This window comes from Bombus pyrosoma, linkage group LG6 (genome assembly GCF_014825855.1).
Source record: "Bombus pyrosoma isolate SC7728 linkage group LG6, ASM1482585v1, whole genome shotgun sequence".
In the NCBI taxonomy this organism is placed as follows: domain Eukaryota; kingdom Metazoa; phylum Arthropoda; class Insecta; order Hymenoptera; family Apidae; genus Bombus; species Bombus pyrosoma.
The window spans coordinates 13,327,726-13,341,801 of NC_057775.1; the positions used below are offsets into that span (position 1 = coordinate 13,327,726).

General features: G+C 38.4%; 1 protein-coding gene across 4 annotated transcripts in view; it reads left to right on the top strand.

Annotated features, from left to right (window-relative positions):
• Positions 1-14,076, top strand: part of LOC122568583 — a 214,563-nt gene that overhangs the window by 73,845 nt on the left and 126,642 nt on the right. The window contains exon 4 of one of the 4 annotated variants that reach the window (XM_043728483.1): positions 4,469-4,567. The exons of the other annotated variants lie outside the window; for them this stretch is intronic. The gene's annotated coding sequence lies outside the window, so the exon portion shown is untranslated. The remainder of the gene's footprint in view (positions 1-4,468; positions 4,568-14,076) is intronic. 4 annotated transcript variants of the gene reach the window in all.

The window sequence follows — 14,076 nt, forward strand, 5'->3', positions numbered from 1 at the left end:
TCTTTTTTAAATACATATGTAAATACGTAGTTTAGACGCGTTCGCTGTATTGGAATTGAATAGAATCTATATTCCATTCAGTTTCATCAAAATAGTCGATAAAAAGATACAGTTCACTTTTAAACGCGATAACGTATGGAGATGATATCACGATATCCCATTTAATAAACAAAATATGTGGATATATCTCATACATATATTATATATATGTTTCCCGGACACTATCACAAATAAATAATGTAAAATACTGTCTTCTAATATAAACTTACATTTTCTACAATTGAATACTTTAAATACCTATCTAACAATACGTTCCGCTTATACATAGTTCTCAACAGACAAAGACATTACCATTTATTAACGACCACATAGACTACTGATAAAATCACCCCATTCCCAGTTCCACCACTTATTACGCGGTACCATGTACATCCGTAGTACTTTACTAAATTACTTCCACTGAGCACACGATACATCATTCAGCATCTTACTACGATCAGCGCAAAAAGTAGCGTATATCAGTATCCTACAACGGCATACCAATTTAACGTAGGAACGTTAGAATTTATAGACGCGCGATGGCGTGAAACTTGAAGCTGACACGGCGAGCACGCGATACGCGCGTACTTCAATTTTTTCGGGAGGCTAGTGTTTGTAGATTATCAGTGCGTGGTGGGGCGTGGGGTTCGCGACGTTGCAGCTGCTTGAATCAAACATTTAAGCTCGTCAGAGTGCTGAATGTCTGAACAGTCGCGCGCTTTCGTTGCACAAAAAAGTGGCGTGCGCGAAATTTGCTCGCGGGCTCGCGCGGAAACATGCATAATGCGGATTTAACCGCGCGGTCGGAACAAGCTTTCCAGAAGCTTCCGCCGCGAACGGTGCCGCCTATCGATCCACCGCTCGTCGAATTCAAATCGCCGTCCGTGGAAATTGTAATTTCGTTCGTCGACTCGTATTAAATCGCCCTGTCCGTTTGCCGACGCTTTTCCGCTGCAGCGAACAACTCTCGAGGCACATGGACGTATTAACGAGAGTCAAGCTCTCCCGCTTTTCCCTCGTCGATTCTCGTTTCGAGATGTTTGGCGTCCATTAAGATGTGAAAACAGTCTGTTCATCGGGGTGTTTGAATTGTTGCTGGAGAAATCTCGTTGCAACGTCGACATTTCTTTCTTTCGTGTTCTTGTTAACGTTCACGGGCCGTGAAAATGCTTGATAATTTTAGTTCTGTGTAGGGAAATGAAATAAATAAACGCATGTACTGTAGACCTTTTCCATTCCTTCTTTTTTCATATTAATTGGAGATTCGAGATTTCATGAGTTGGACTCTCTTGTGTAATAATATTTATCAACTAATAATATTAGTAAATTGAATATAGGTGAAGTGTATTTTTGGAAGAAATTTTATTTCGCAAGTGTTATAGCAGCTTCATCAAGAATTGCGAGTAGAATTCACCGACAATTAGTTTTTAATTTATCCACGTATAGTCCTTTTGCACCAATATTATCCTTCGAAAGTCTATTTCCAATGTTTCGTATAGAAGTTTTTTATTTAACGTTGTTTGTTTGTAATCCATTAAGCAGAGGGATTAAACTTACTTGTTTTCTCTTCCTACGTTGTTTCTTTCTTTTATAAAAAAAGTTAGAACTTCGTTAATGGATTTTATGATGAGAAATATTAGCATTGTCGGTACGGTTGACTGTGCAATTATTGTAATTTATGTATTTTATTTAAACCTTTGTTAACTATCTATTATTGCACAATTTTTTGGAATTGATACATTGGTACATATACTGAAATACATACACTCGGAACGATAACAACTCATTTGAATACTCTCTTCTACATACCCAATAAAGATTAATATCAACGATATAAACGAATGTGAAATATGCAAATTATAATTAACATATTTATTTATTTTTGCGAAAGAAAGCAATATTTTACTTACTCGATGACAACTAATTTCCATTTTAATTCAAAGTAGAACTCCATTTATTTAAGCACGTTGAGGGACAAACAGACCTATAATTGAAGTTCATGTAATAAGCATTCACCGACTACCCACGTTCAAATTACAATAATAGAAGTTCATGTTTAGATAAGTAGATTCAATCGTCACTAACTAAAATTTCCTCGCAATAAACTCTGGACATGTAAATGAGCTTCCACTATACTTTCAACCCTCGTACCTATCCTTCAACGCTTTCACGGAACCTTCTTCCCCAATTTATAAAAATCTCACATCGTCGCACACTACGTCCTACGTGTTTCTAAATTTATTCGCTGGTCGCTATACAAACATATACTATAGCTATACATATCCACACACGTACTCAGTCTCTCACCCACGACGTATTCTCCCTTAAAAAGCCTCACTCAGGCATTATCCTCGGTTGTCTCGTCTGCCACGCGTTTCCACCGGTGTTCCGACACGGTTACATCCCGTGAAGTCGTACATAGGATGGGGAGTACGTTCGTGGCCGGTTAATTCTAACCAGTGTTCGCGTGCGAATCGACGTTTACATCATTTCGCTCTTAACACGTCACTGTTGGCCCCGGTCGAAAAATAGGATTCATTTGAATAAATCGCAGCGAATCGCACCACTTCGAGCCACGTCGGTCCCGTTTAAAATAAAATCAGGGATTTTGAGCGCTACGAAGGGTTCGAGGAACGGCGGCTGATCGACTCGAGCCGGAATAAACCAGTGGCAATATCGGCCGAACAAGTTGCCTCCCGCAGAAATTGAAAATCCGCATTCTACGCTCGCTCACGGTATAAACGTTCCTTATTCGCTTATTCGCCGGCGTCGTTGAAATACCTCGCACGTTGTCCGATCGTCGACGCCGGTGTTTACCGAGAAACGAAAGTCTCGGTGAATTCGGGATGTTGCCAGCGCCAACAGCGACAGCCACGCACGGATCCCTGGGAAAATTCACCTCGTAACTTCGGACCTGGCTTCCTCTTCGCCTCGCTTTCTCTTCCCTGCTCTTTCTCTTGCTCTCCTGTCATTCGCTTTGATCTGCGAGTATTTGCGAATATGCAGGCAAATTCACGTGCGTGCCTACACGCAACCGTCTGCGCGCCTGTTCGAGTACGGGTTCTGGAAGATTACAGAATTCGCGGAATTAGGCGCCACCAAGGTGTACACGCGTGTTCTCGTTGCTGATGGCTTTGCGAGCTGCATGCACGATCGACCCTCGTGTAAAGAGATTCTTGATGGAAGTATAGAATCTTCGGGTGGAAGTAGAGAGAAAAGAAGAATCACTAAAATGAAATTCTTGTGCACGTTGACCTGCGGTATGATGGAGAAATATTGGAAACTAGAATTATTTGTTGTCAGACGTTTCGTTATAAAAATTTCACGTTTTAGAATCACTTTCGTTTCGATTTATATCGTTATTATGTTCCATGTCATATCGAATGCTATTGACAATATCGTATAAATTTCTACTGAAGTACAATTTGTATTCTTAAAAGTATAGACAGCTGATGACAGATTAATTGATTCTACTCTTTGCCACTATAAACCTAAAACACTCGAATGATCTTAACGTAAATTAAAAAATACATCCACTTCGATCGCTTTCTCGCGTCTTCCAAAATATATTAGCGGAACTATCGTAAACGAGTACGCGTCCGAATTCATGCCAACAACGTAAGTAAAGCGTAAGCAACTAAATGCATAGAACTACCTGTTTATCGTTGCATTATACGGTCCTCGGAAAAGCCGCATTACTTACGAGATAGCCTAATATTATCCTTGAGTTCTGGTTGAACAGCGACCGGAATTACGATGGAATGGGTGGCAGGCACGCAATACTCTCGACAGGCGCTCGCGGTAACTGCTCTATCCGGTGTTCTCTTTTTCGAGTGCATGGTCAGCGACTATGTATATTATTATGCGGAACTGACGATAACAATGACGGTAATAAAAGAAAAGATCGTATCTGGAGAATTGTTCATCGATTGGTTTTCGAACTTGCGACACGCGACTTTATTTTACGAAATAAAGTGAACGATGGAGAAGGAAAGTTTATTGACTAACATCATTTCGAGAATTTCATGTTGAGAATTCCGTTCATATTTAATGATTGAATCTTAATTACTATCAGTGTAAAGTAAAGTGTTAAAATGACACTGTAGGATGTCAGATCTTTGTTTTTATCAAAATAACGGCAATTTAAAATAACAATACATTTATTTTTATTCTTACTTTTTTTTATTAGTTCTGCAGTGATATTTATCCCCGAATGGGATCATTATTCATTAAGTCGATTAACGAAGTCTCTTCACTTTGAACAGAAGCTTCTTGATGGATTATTGTTGTAGAATATCATCTCATGGAAGATAATTTCCGTGTTTTTATAATTAACAGTACTTCCCCCCTTACTAGCTTGTTATTAGAACACGAAATTAAAAAGTCCAGAAAGGAGAATAAAAAGCAATCTTTATTTTTTCTGTTCCAGGTTGGTACACTATTTCCCTGACATGAAACTACAATCTAATTTTCGAGAATCAGATCCGTGTCTCAATTTTCCATATCGTGGGTTCTCATTTATAATTGGGTAAGAGTAGACGTTCGACATATTACGAATACACTTTGAACTATAATTCGTTTCGAAGTAGTTTGCGAGTCGTACCGAGTGAAATTGAATGTTAAGCCATGATCCCGCGTGATTTTTTCATCACAAGCACGATGAACACCGAGTTAACTTCGTTTAATTTCTCGCTAACATAATCAGATTTCGAAATATTACGAGCCGTGTTTGCCGTGCACGCAGTTTATCCGAATATTCAGTTAAATCAAGCACGTTAATCTTACCAAAGGGAACGCTGGTCGATTCGCGGTGCAAATTATTTTTAAACTCCACGTTCGAAAATTAACTTAATATATCCACGAGCTACCATTTTTTACTCTCCCCTTTCTTTCCTTTCTCTATTTTTACTTCACGCGCGTAGTATGTTAGTTCGACGACGAAAAAGGCACATATTTGCAGGTACAAAAGTTTGCTTAAAGCCACGCGTCCTACCCAATTAGGAGGCTTAACAACGCCAGCCAATAACGTAACAAACAAAAATGTTATTTTAAACGTATCCGTTAATGCGCATCGACGCGTTTTATTTAATTAAAATTCTACAAATCACTTGCCTTCCTGTTTGTGCGTTCGTCAGTCCTCTCCCCCTATTTACCACCGCTCCTCTTTCCGTCTATTTGGATGCGTTAATTAAAACCGGCAGTAAATTAATTTCGTGTTTTTTCTACGGCCGCTTTGACGAGAGGCACGGAGCGTCTCGAAAATTCGAAGGCTCATCAAATTACACCGTTAAACGTTGCAGCAAAATTTCTCTCCCCACCTTTGTTCTTCGTAATCGCGCACGTTCCTGTCTGCATTTAAAATATCACAAGGGACGAGGGGAACTCCGCGCGGATCAGAAGGGTCCTGTTGATGTGGTTCCTCGCGATTCTCCGTCCCCTGGAATGTCGGATTGACGTCGGAACACGTTTATATAATGAACGACGATTCATGTTGGATGTCCTCTTCGTGCTTGCACGAGGTTTATTTAAATGAACGGGATGAGATGTTACTACGGAAAACGTAACCGGGAGAGCCTTTTCAAAGGGGTGAAATTAGGTAGGGTGTAATCAGGTGGAAGATTGGTTGGTAACTGGTCAGAAATATGAACTGTAATTAACGTCAAAGCATATTGCGGTTTACAAGAATGGGAAGACAAAGGCTTTTTAAGGTGTTTTAATAATACTTGAAAATATCTAATGAAAGTTTTTTGACCGTGTAATCCTCAAGGGGATAATAAGAAATATAACGAAGTCGGCATTCTTGGCATTTGCCGCTATATTACGCAAGAAAATGAGAATCGCAGTTGAGCTTTTGACACTCCGACTTCTAATCTCATCTAAATTCCCATTACGTTAATCGCTTCTTAAAGATGTAATCAAAAGCGGAGCGTAAATCTCTCTTTCCGTTTCGTTATTATTATCGCGGTGTATTATGTAGTATTATGTAGCATGACAGTAATTTTCTTTCATACATCCCCTTTGTAAACGTAAAATTTATATATCAATTTATTTCATACTATACATCGAATAATGACTTAACAACAAAATATTTCAGAGTCACGACGCTATATTTATTTCAATCCGGCACCCTCGCCCTATCTAACAATATGTTCGTGAATACTTTGCCCAACCCCCAAACACCCCAATACGTCTTTCGTTTACATAAAAACCCTGCCATCAATCAATTTCATTTAAACAGAACACACACACCACCACAAAAAAGTGTCCATCCCATACATAGGACCCCGCAAGAAGTTTCAGCAAATCTGTCAGGAGACGGAGCTCTGTCCCTGTAGTCACAGCACATAGTGAGCGAGTGTTGTTTCGGACATTGACGAATTTGATTATTGAATATTAATTCTTCTTCGCTTATCAAATCGGAGATTCTCCCAAAGACAGACTCGTTAGTTTTGAAATATCGACACTGAGACCCAGTTCGACGCTTTCGTATCTCTAGATCTTCCCTTCGACAATTCATAGGAGAGTTAAAAAGAAAAATATATGTACTATTACGCGTCTGAAGACGAATACTCACAACAGGCGAGCGTATTAATGGATCGTTCGTTTTAACTATTTTACGCAACGGGAAAAGCTGTCGCGAATGAATAATAGCCTGGTACCCTACCCACCCATTTTTCGCCATCTTCGTCTGTGAACACGGTGAATTAATCGATAGTCGGCAAGTGTTTTCCTTTATTCGCGGCGAATCTGCCCACTTGCTCGATTTAATTGATCGTAGACAAGAACGCGCCGCCTCTTTGGTTCGGAGAACGCAAGACCCGCTCTATTCCGTGACGCTTTAACGCAGCCGGAATTATTCATGTCACGTAGCCCGCGTTTTATGCGGTATTGACGCCCTGCTCATACTCTCCTTTCGTATCTCCTCTCTTGTCCTCTCTGTCCCTCATGAGGCGGGGAAAAACGCGCGCCAAATGCTTCATGAAAAGAAGACCGTGCACGGTTTTATTCGTGTAATAGGGTATAGCTCGCAGCGTATGGAGCTTGTTGGAGCACCGAGACGAGCTATTGGATTCTCTCTGATTAATTTTATCGTTCCGAGGAAATTTGCGGGCGTTAACGATAATGGAGTTGCTTCCGACGCCGCTCGCCGCTATTATGTTGTGATCGTTCGTTCCCCGTTCCCTATTTACAGGCATATGAATTCGTTTTTGTTCTCGTGAAAACTTGACATTTAGGCTGCATTCTTTCACCGTGGCAAACTTTGCCTGTATAGATAGGGGAATTTTGCATTTCTACGTAGATGAAAATTCGCAATATCTGGTGATACGATATAATTGCCATCATACCTTCAATAACGAAATTTTCAGGATTTATAGAATCAACAATCGAACTAAATTTGATTTCAAAATCTTGCAATCCTTTTCCAAGATTTTGGTATGGTTTAAGCAAAAATCGCGAGCTTCGAATAGATCATATCACTCTGTTTCGATCACTAGGGTAAGTAATTAGAATTACTCGTGTTGATTTTTCCGATGCTGTACTTGTGAACAATGATAAATTAGACTGTGGACAGTTGTGAAAATTGATCACACCCAGCGATATCTCGTAGAGATAGCGGTTTATGGTAGCACTTTGTTATAGTCAGTACTGTATATCGTGGTGGTCTTCTTGGTCAAGCACGAAAATATTTTAGTACAATCGAGATATCTTGAGCTTGGGTAATTTTGAAATAAGTTATTTAGATGAGATAGATAGAAATTCTGATCTTGTGCTTTAAGCGCGTATTTGTATTATTCGTGTAAATCAAAATTCATTTATTTTGACAATATATAAGTTAATGAAACTATAGTAGCACAAATATCTTTTTAGATGTTTTAATTATTTCAAGCTTCATTATCTCTGATATCGTATTATTTATTAAATTTAATCAAATACCGTCTTCAGCGTTAATTAATCGTTGATTGATCTCTGTATTTCCAGAGGATTAAATAAACAGTATTTATCCAGAACTCTATCATGTTGTACCTACCTAGATCCCGAATAATATTTGTTTGACACTCGATCAGTACCGATACAGGATTAATTATTGAGATTTTAATTTCATTCAATTCATTTTACGATAAATTTATTCTACATATATAGATGAAGTCATTATGCCATGTTATGCATATTCGCATTAAAGATAATATAGACAGTAAATTTTGAAGATTCGTTTCTTCGATCACGTATTCTCTTAACATTCTTATCAAGTACCCATATCAAAGTAAATTTACCCAATTATCATCGAAACTCTGTCTGTCGAAACAATTCGGTCAGATTTCTCCTTTCGACAATTATACACGTTAACTTTCTTCGCAAGATGATAGACACAGGTGACGAGAAACTTTCGCAGAAAGGTGAGCGAATCTCGGTTCGGTCGTAGGAAACTCGAAAATATCGCGTCTGTCGCACTCGTTACTATACCCGCGCGAACTAATTACGACAAAAGGGAATATATGTTGCGTTACGGAATTATGAAAGTTCTGTTGTAGGTACTTGCCCGCGTCAACTAATTGCGACACTCTAAGACATATAGATACCTACGCCGAGACAACGAAGGAGCAACGTCGCGCAGACTTCCCGACCAAGTTTCCAACGGTGTTTTGTACGTTCTGTACGTGTACAGAGCCACGAACAACAGTAAAATACAGAGACGTTCTGGGCCTCTGTATCTAATTTAAATGCGAACACGTCTCAAAGTAAGGCTCTCTCGTGCCACCTCGATAACACCGCGCTTGTCATCGGTTGTAGTTGCTTGTTCACAAAGCTTGCCAAAGGCAACAGGTATACCTCTCGTTTAAGAAATTCGTGGATTTTTCAATCGAAAGTTAATTAGCGAATGACCTCTTAGGCTACTTCGAAATAAATAGATTAGAATAGAGCCAGAAACAGGCTCACGAAAAGTATACGAATGCTTTCACAAATACATTATGTGTGTTACGCGAAACATTTCAAAATTGTAACAGTGCTATTATGAATTGGTATTGGTAATATTTGAAACAAATCTGAAAATATATATGTAGAAATTGCGCGAAAGCTTTAACAGTGGTGTAATATCGTACGAACAAGAATCGTTTCAAATAGCACGTTCTTCATTTCTAAACGTTACATACGCGCGATAGCAACGAACTTTATCGTACATCGTCATCAATGCGTCAGCGTTCGACATATTCTTGACGTATCGAACAATGCAAACTTCAGATAATGCAACACCAAAGAATCGAGAAACCATACCAGATTAATCGAAATATTACTTTATCAAAGGATATATGAACAAGTATTCGAGGAATCAAAAGCATTAAATGCATCCACCTATCAATCTCCTACTGCTTTATTCATAAAAATTTTTTATATTTCTACAACTCGTTGTGGTATAGGTACTTCATGAAACGCGCGCTCTAATAAAAAGTTGTGGAAAAGGAAAATACGCAAAAAAGGTTGAAAAGAAAAGAAAGCTAGACCTTACACGTAGCTGTACAGAGTACATATGAACGATAAAAAGTAAGCCAAGAAATAAAACCAAATTATTCCCAACAAATGTTCGTGAAACAAATGTAAAATATATTATTCAATCTCGATATTAGGTTGATATTTTGTTAATCCTCGACATCTTCAATATTTTTCGCATAGAATATGCGGTTCTTTCATTTTCCTTCTTTTTTAATAAAGAAAACTTCTTTAAAGCAACGTCGCATAATCATACTTTTTTTTACCCCCATCGGTATAAATGGTTTTCTAAGCACGGCCGGGTTGAAGTTACGCTTTAGAATAAAAATTCTCATTATTCATGCACCGTCGGAATAATCCCGTGGCAAACACGGAACGTTTAAGCCGCGTTCTGGAAACGTATTCTTTACAATGCACATACGTGAATACGCGGCTAAAGAAGTTTGTCCGCTTGGATATTTCCTTCTTGTGTCGCTTCTCTGTTGCTTGTCTTACGTGTAAAGCAAGAAGAAAATAAAGGCCATGATAGAACGAGACGTAATTTTTTCTTGGATTTCTGAGACCTCCAAGAGACTCGCGGCGGCCGCCTACGAAAACCACCTTCTATTCTTCTTTACTCGCCGTGGGGAATTCATTACGCTTCAACTACAACCTTGTTGCATTCCTTTCCCCGTTTCTCCTATTATTTTTTCCTTCTCGCTCTCCCCCTCTTATCCCTTTTTCCTTTTTTCTTCCGTTTCTTCTTGCTCTTTTCCAGTTAGTAATTCGATATTTATACACGGTGATACAGTTGTCGCGTAAAACGCCTGGAATTAAACGAATTAACACATTCCACAATCATAAAACAGCCAGACACACGCTTAATTTCAGCTAATTTCACCTTTTAAAAATGTTACACCGTTCTCATTCTCGTTTAATTCGTCCTAATATCCCATCTTCCTCCTCGCCTTTAAAAACCAAGCATTTAATTAAAGTTTATTCTATCCATCATCTGTCTTCTTAAAACGTACCGGACTTACTTTTATTTCCTCTCACTGATCGTCGTTCCGTTTCCCTAGCATTCTTGCTATCACGCACAATCATCTGTCCATGTGATTTACATGGTTTTCTCCAATTCGAACAAGGTTATCCTAGTTTGGAAAAGAAATTTTTACAACACTTTTCGTAGCTCGATCGATGAGCCATAGAAATTTTACGATCGCTGTAGCTTTATTATCACCATCTCCATCCCCGTTTTACGAAACGAGGTCCGATTACCCACTGGCCGAACTGGTAACAAGAAATCTGCACAGAACTCGATTAGTTCGCGTTTGCTTCTATCGTTTACAAGATTATGTAAATTTGACCGCGATTTCACGGTCCAACTGCGTTCAAAGAGTTCGATTGAATCGTTTTTGGGGAGTTTTCAAGTTGCTAGTCACGGCGCGTATGGTTCTACGCTTTGCTACTACGTGATCCTCGCGAAGAATTCCGAAAGTTCGCTCCGATTAGAATAAAAGTACTTAAAACTGTTTTCTACTTGATATTAATAGTTTCTTTTCTACATCATTGATGATTTCTTAAGAATTAATATTATTACAGTGATCATCGTAAAAGTATGGAGTTTCAAAGTAATTATTTAAAGCTTCCGATTCATTTTTCCCTATTTATTATGAAATTCTATTTTTATACATAATCTAGAAATTTCGAGGTTTAACAAACCCGACAGAAGTTCCGAACGCAAGGCATGAAACTTCAAAGGCATAATTTTGAGAAATAAATCGATTTGAGCGAAAGGAGGGTAAGTTGATTTGAAGTATCAGGGAGTTCGGTTATGTGACAAAGAAAGTTGTTCCAAGAAATTAGTTTTGAAAATGATTAAAGAAGTTGAGGTCGTCAAAGGGTTTTGTTCGAAAGTTTAACACTTGATCGCGATTCTCGCATTTTCATAATTATTATAGCGAGGTAGACACGCAGAAATTCATAAAGTAATTATTATCGATCTGGTGATTTAAAAAATGCTCCATCATCGGATGTACATTCTTTAAACCCAACATCTTTGTCATTTTAACAACAAATCCGTTGATCGCCTTCCTGTTTTATTTCTCCTTTCTCCGACAAATACACGAACGAGCTCTTTACAATTCGATCGCCTTCGATCTCGCGCGAAAACATTATAATCCTGCGCGTTACGTACAGCAGCACGTTTTTTAATACGTCGTAATCAAATATTAAAAGAGCGGAAAAGAGGGCCAATTGGGATTTCTCTGTAAAAGATAAACCATCGGATATGAGAAAAAATCGTTGTTTGCCCAATCGATTTTGTATATTTTCGTTGTGTGTTAACAGCGTTGATCGTCCCTTGAAATTGAATCGCTATTTTGATGTAAAAACGTTTCTTCCGATCGAACGCTACGGATCACGGTACGATGGAAATTAAAGATACGGATACGAGAAAATATTCGTTGAAAGCGTTTTTCACCTATTGATCTTGCATTCGATAATACCCATTACCAAACGATAGAAAATATCTCGTTCCCACGAAATACTCTTTGCCATTCTGGAACTTGTCGATTCGTACTACTTCAACGCCAAGTATACCCCTCGGCGACGACCAGATTCGACATCCTTTTGTATATTTTATGACATACGACAATGGAATCGAATTTTTGGCCCAAACTTTCTGAGTCGATTGAGATATTTTTCTTACATCGTGTTTTTTTTTTTTATTGACAACACTTTCGAAGAAAATGCCAATCATTTCTGACTGACGCATATTATAAGAGAAGAAAGTATTAGCTAGTTTTTGACTGACACGATGTTCAAGGATTAATTGTTGCTGCTTGAGTTTCTGTTGTGAAATTATTGGAGTGGAATTATCGAAGCTAAGCGTTTAATTGCGATGGAAGATTTTGTTTCTCTTTAATCCGTAATAGGTAGCTCAAAGGGATGAAATAATAATTAAGTGTTGAAATAACGAAGAAATGATTGTATTGAAATTCATTTTACATGGAGATTGATTAATTCTCGATCGATTGATATAAAATTCAGTACTTAAGAAAAAAATCACATTTAATGACATTCGCATTGCAATCAATAAAGTAATATCGTCAATTTCGATAAATGATAACGCCTGGAAATGACAAAATAATGACGCACTTTGCAAGTACCTATTTTCCAAAATAACACAATAGGTATCGCGAGACAATTACTGTCCACCATAATTGCAGTTAAAAGCAACTTAATGTCCAAAACCGTCTATTAACCGACTGCTGTGACCTAACAAATTATCCGCCTTGCATTCAATGGTTAATGCGGGTCACCTCATCAATTATGATTGCGAAATAATGTAAAAGCGCGTCAAAAATTCCGATAAAGATTAAAGCGTATATAATGTACACAAAATTTATACCTTCTATGGTTATAAAATACCATATCTTTTTCCCAAATATATTGTTTACAAAAAATATATTAACTAGCAAAAATAGTAGCCAATTTATATTCAGCAGATTTTGAGACAAGAAGACTCGGTCCATCTTGAAATATTCTTTCCCTAAATTACGTTGCCAGTTTGAGTGTCCTTCAGATTCAGGCAGCAGGAGATGGAACATAAAATTCATCCTTTTATACCCCGTTACGAAATTCAAGATCGTATCATGCATTTCAGTTTCGTTCGAGCAGACAGTGAAGTTCGCGGTGAGGCGAAAGTCCGGCGTTACTGAATGCTTCCTGAAATCACGATGCGAAAGATTAATATTCTCGTTTCACCGCCTCCTTCGGCATAGAGGCATTCAGAGATATCCAACTAAGGTTCTCTTCGGACTTCGCTACGCAATTAGAACACGAGTAACTAACAACAAGGAGTTCGTAGCTCGCGTTGAAACCTACTGGATTTCGTTGCCGAATAAATGAAAACAATGCGAAACACATAGACTAAGGGAGAAATCACGCGAAGAAGATGAGGAGGTAGAGAGAAAGAGCGAAAGTAGAATGAGCATCGCTCGACTCTTCTCCTCATCAGATACTACGATATCGAATAGCCAACAGCGATTTTATAAACGTTACTTTTTCATGTGGTTAGATAGCGCCGACTTGACGCAATTTAACCGATCCTCCCGGTCTTTTTCGACGGTGGTGAAAATACAACGTCCGGCGGCGATCTAGCGTCCATTAAAACGCGAATAAAAGCGATCTGTTGGGGGAATGCGGGTGGAAATAGATTGAAATATACCGCCGACCTGCTTGAGCGGAATTTGTTGATCGTGTGGGTGTTAACCCTTTTCTAGCGTAGCACGAGAGTCCCGGGCAGCTTGTGAAATATAGTACTATAAAACTCATATCTTTTAAATATCGTTACACATAACACGATTGTTCAGATTTATTGCCCATAAAAGGCTGAAAATATGTATCTTTTGTGTACGGCGTTAGGAATGCAAGAGATCTTTCCGATGAAGAAATAATTATTTTCAAAGTTGTTCGTTCTGAATTCTTGGTTATTTTATTGCGTCGTGAAAAGATTAAGTTCCAAGAGAGATAATTATGCGTATATAATTAAAAGGGCACATAGATAAT